General features: G+C 31.4%; 1 pseudogene; it reads left to right on the plus strand.

Annotated features, from left to right (window-relative positions):
- Positions 1 to 671: 671 nt before the first annotated feature.
- Positions 672 to 1,233, plus strand: LOC132942346 (uncharacterized; annotated as a pseudogene).
- The last annotated feature ends 4,157 nt before the right edge of the window (positions 1,234 to 5,390 follow it).

Consider the following 5,390-nt stretch of genomic DNA (forward strand, 5'->3'; position numbering starts at 1 on the left):
GTTGAACGTTTTTTAAAGGGCATAGAATATGTGATAACGGTGGACATTGTTGCTTGTCGTAACCGTACATTACATCTGATTTCAACATTTTACATACCTGTTTGAAACGAGCTATTGCTAATCGACTTTCTTTGTCATATGGATTAAATGGATTCATGATGTAACACTCTTTGGTTTTGAAATTTATAACAACTACTATAAAGTGACGAGTATTAAGTAACCATGGTAGAATAACCGTACTGTCCTGAGTAAAAGTAATTTTGTTATGCACTTCACCAATTTCTCTTTTTTCCAACAGCGATCTTGCACGGTTGACTGATAAAATGTGTGTGTTTTTTAAATCCAGCTTTTTAGCATATGACATCAAACAGATGTCTACAACAAAGTTACACAACCATTCTTCCCCAGACAATGTATCAAAATCTTGGAAGTAAAGGTCGGTCAAGATGTCACAATTTCGTTCTTTATCAAATATGTAACTATAAGTTCCAACTATATAATTATTATTCTCTGCCATTTGTTAATAGTATGTCAAATCTTTAGGTAGCATATTTTTGTGTAAATCTATAGATTGCACTGATCGTTGAATCGGAGATTTATAACTGCCATGTGTCGAAACTGATTTCATTAAAAAAATATCGTCCAATGGCTTCCTCAAATCATGTACAACCATGTCGTTGTTAATTGGCTCATCAACAGTGAACCTAGTTTCATTGTCACATTCTATAACCACAACGCTTTTGATACCATCGACCACTTTGGGCAAAATGTTATTTTTATCTGCCGTAATGGTCTAAGACTTTGGGATTTTTAACGACAGTGCTTTGAAAGGACGGTAGATGTTTGTGTTGTTTTTCTTTTTTTCACCAACTTTCTGTTTCGTCTAAATGGTTAAGGTTAGGCAATTCTGAAATTTTTCTTTTTCCATTTTCTTTAGTTTTACTCTGTTTAGACTTACTGTCAAAATCAAGCGCACGAGTGCAATTTCCTTTTCTAGTATTGTACTTCATTTGTTTGTGTACATTCGTCACACGTTGTCTCATGAGTTTTAAAAACCGGCCGCATTTAAACCTACGGTCGCCTTCTAGTATGTCTTGTTTGACTGTTTTAAACCAAGATTCAACGGTAGCATTACTCTGGCGGATTTCAATGCTATTGTTGACTTTATTATTCATAATAGGTGTCCACAGTGCTCTGTGTGATCAGAATATGAAATGCAATTTTCAATACTAGAATTTTCATTAAAATAAACACTATTTGAATTTATATTGTTTGTGTTATCTGATGGATTACACAAAGACATATCAAAGTGTTTTTTAAATTTCCTATACACTTTAGTACGGTTGACATGATTTGCAGCTACTTTAATGTGTTTACATATGGCATTTAGAATTATGCTATTGTAATTTAAGAAATCACTAGACGTATAGTTACAATTTTCAATACATTTTATTATTGTACTATTCATTTCTGACACATTACATAAATCAACATTGTTCATACTTTCAATACGTTTATGAAGAGATGAAGTTTTTCTATTGATAGCATTTGCAATTGATTTTTTTAAACTATTATTATTTTCTTTATTAAAGATGATATTGCAAATATTAGTTACACAACTGTCAGAAACTGAGACATTTCCAAAATTTAAATTTGGATATTGAGTCTTAATATAATAAGCTACCTCATCCAATTTTTTTTCTAAACTCATTTTAAAGCTTATAAATAATTTTTTTCTGTGTCTGAATTACAAATTTATTCCCACTTTTATCTGCCTGAGTAAGACCTCTACGACTTTTTGCTGTCTGAGTTTACCCTCTTCGACTATTTTATGTCGGAATTATCAACAATTCGTCGGCACTTTTTGCTGTCTGAGTTTACCCTCTTCAACTATTTCGTGTCGGAATTAACAACAATTCGTCGGCACTTTAAGATGTCTGAGTTTACCTTCTTCGACAACTAATATTATAACTAAAACTACAACTATACTTAAAATACTTTTTTTTGGATTTTTTTTTTCTACTTTTTTTTGGGTTTTTTTTTAAACTACAGCTAAAACTAAAACAACTATTTTCTTTAAAACTACAGCTGCAACTATTTTTTTAGGGGGGGGGTGGGAGAACCCCGTTTTTTTTTTTTTAATTACAACTACAGATAAGACTAAAACTACCACTAATACTAACTACAACTATTATGAGAGTTGTTGTGATGCTGCTGGAAATAAGGTAAGGCTGCTGTGCGGAAATCGTTTGGAAAAAGCAGGATCACAACACCTAAAAAGTTTAAAATAGATAGGTTTTAATTTTTAAAATTACAAAAATATATTATATTTAAAAATTATACGCTCCTATTTTAATTCGCCATCGAGCTTGTGAATACTGTGACAATAGCAGACATAGTTATTACAATTAAAATAATTTAAGCATACAAATATTAAATAAAGTTGATTATTAATTATTACAAACAGATACAATAATGTCAGATATATTAAGTGTAGATCAGTATGCTACTATGATAATTAGTTCATATTTTCAAACAAACATAATCTAAGTTAATTTCATAATTTATTAGGGCCTAACCTAACCTAACCAGGCCCCGGGAATGGTACCGGAGAAAGTACGACCGCGCGCGGCCTATACATTAGCGCGGACCGCGAATACGTCTTCGTCCAGGAGGTCGGATCTCTCAAAGGGGGGTTTCAGGCGATCCGCGTCGAACGGGGGCGGCCTATAAATTTAGCGGGGAACGAGAATAAGGGGCGAACGGGGCCCGGAAACGTGTCGAAAAGGGCTAAAACTCGAATTTTTGAAAAAAAAGGCAAAAAACGCGCGCGACGGCGCCTTACGTAAAGCGCGTCGTCTCGGCCGCGGAGGGCCCGCCGGGTAAAAGTACGGCCGCGCGCGGCCTCAAAATCTGATGGGGAACGCGAATAAGGTCCGAACGGGGGAGGGTCTGAAAAAAATTTGAAAAAAATCGAGAAGAGTGATAAGGAGCGTTGATAACGTAGCGACGGCTCCGCCGCCGCCGGGAGACCGCTCGTCCGGGAAATACGATTTTTTCATTGGCGGTTCACTAAGTCAGTACGAAAAATCGACATAGGAGGCGCCCTCGGTTACATGCTTTATATATAGGGAGGAGGAGGATGACTGTGATATTTTGTGGATGCAATTTATACCTACTCCGTTCACAACACTAATATATTGTATTTTCTTTATTTTTCGTATCATATTTATTCATAATAATATAAGCTATCAAAAAGTAAAATCAATATCAATAAAAAACAACAAACCGAAATGTACAGTTGCAATAATTGTGACTTTTGAGTTATAAATATCTAGGTACATAAAATCATATCAAAAAAAGTATTAAAGTATAAAAAAAAAGTATTTATTGATGCCGTTAATTTTTTTGAAAATGAACTATTAAATATTGATGCCAAAAAATTACGTTAAAATATGATCAGTTTTTCCGAAAAATTATTTTGTTTTTGATGTAACTTAAGTTGTACCATCGATTTTGCACATTTATGTGTTACTATAATCTTTAAAATTATTATTAACTATCTGATCCTGCAGGCGTTGTCCGTGACAAATTAAATAAAGGCAGTGGATTTACACTGTGTTAAACTCCGTTGAATGGAAACTACACAATATATTTTTACCTACATATTTATTTTGATGATTTTTTCTAAATCTGAAATAAGGATTTAAAATTATATCCAATATTACCTATTATACCTTATATCTAATTAAGCGTTTAAGACATGGTAAATCCATTATTTAATTTAGTTAAGCCGACATGCCGTGCAGGATCAGTTATAATTAATGAATATAACATCTACTATACAAAATCAATAGCCTAAATCGGATGACACTTATGCAAATCCACAGTTATTAACCAATTTTCATCAGTAGATTCAGCACGGCACGGCAATAGAATTGTTTTCCAGGGGGGCAGAGTGGGGCAAATATTTTTTTTACATGGGCTAAAATTGTTTCAACAAATGCTGAGGTTATTTAAATGAAATATAAATATTTTCGTATCATATAACATAATATAGCTATTAGCTATATAGTACATACATTTTATATTGTATGCTCTAAACGTATAAACAGATAATATATACAAACTTTTGAATAGTTAAAAATGTTTTAAGAATAATGTCAAATATGTAAGAAAATGTTTAATCACAGACCTTCAACAACTATATTCATAATGATAACATGATAATTTCTTTATGACTTTAATATTACATACCTTTGTGAATGAATAATTATGTTTTTTTTACTTAACTATATTTCATAAATATAAATTAAAGCATGTGTTTAGTAATGAACAGATGAATTTGGTTCAATCATCTATAATGTAATGATTTGGGATACGTTTATTTGTTTATTTTCATCTAGTGATTAGTACTCAATAAAGGTAATAATAAATAAATAATACATTTTTTCTTATTTTACAAATTTCAAAACACATTTTATTGAAATTGTAGTAAATTTTTTCCTCATTACACAAATAATAAATTTAATTTATTTTAGATAAATCCTATTTTATATACGTAATATATTTAATATAAGTTTTTTATTTGTTGTGGTTTCTGTCTCTGCCTTTATTGCATATGAACTTGGTCCAAAAAACGAATCAATTTTTCTCACTTTACTACTGTCTTTACTCATATTAGAATTAGATATAAGTAATATAAATCAAACAAAAACAATTTTTTTAAAAAGCCCACGAGTACACGACACTCAAATACACTGATGTCATATTCAGTATACACTGTGTAGTGTGTAAGCGTATACGTATCAAATATTATTATTTATGTTCTATCTATTTAAAAATAGACTGTAAGTCAGGCGTTGCATGTTGACCCATTGATACGCCGAGTCCCACGCCCGTATAAAATATTTATATTATTACAAATTTATATCAGTTTTTATAACGGCAAAAACTTAATACACAAGTTTTCGAAAATACAAAAGTATTTCATAAATTTATTAAGTATAAAGTATAGTAATTTACTAATTTATAAAGTATTTCATACAATTTTTAAAATCTAAAAAGGAATATTTCATAAATTTTTAGATGTGGCTCTTATTTAAAAATAATGTATTATGACTTTATAATATCGTACATATTTTTCAGTTGGGTAGGGGGGGCTGGCGAGGGGGCTGATCTGTTTTTTTTTTGGGGGGGGGGGGGCTTGAGCCCCACCGTGCCACCTCTTGGCGCTGTGTCTGATAGTAGTATAATATATTATATTATGTTTATGCATTTCAATTTACAAGTTTTTAATTTAAACAAAAATACATTGCTAGTAGGAAATATCTACGAGTTAATACGCTATAAATAATCAAAATAAACAATAGGTAGTTTAGTTTAAATGA

This window comes from Metopolophium dirhodum, chromosome 1, assembly GCF_019925205.1.
Source record: "Metopolophium dirhodum isolate CAU chromosome 1, ASM1992520v1, whole genome shotgun sequence".
Classification (NCBI taxonomy): domain Eukaryota; kingdom Metazoa; phylum Arthropoda; class Insecta; order Hemiptera; family Aphididae; genus Metopolophium; species Metopolophium dirhodum.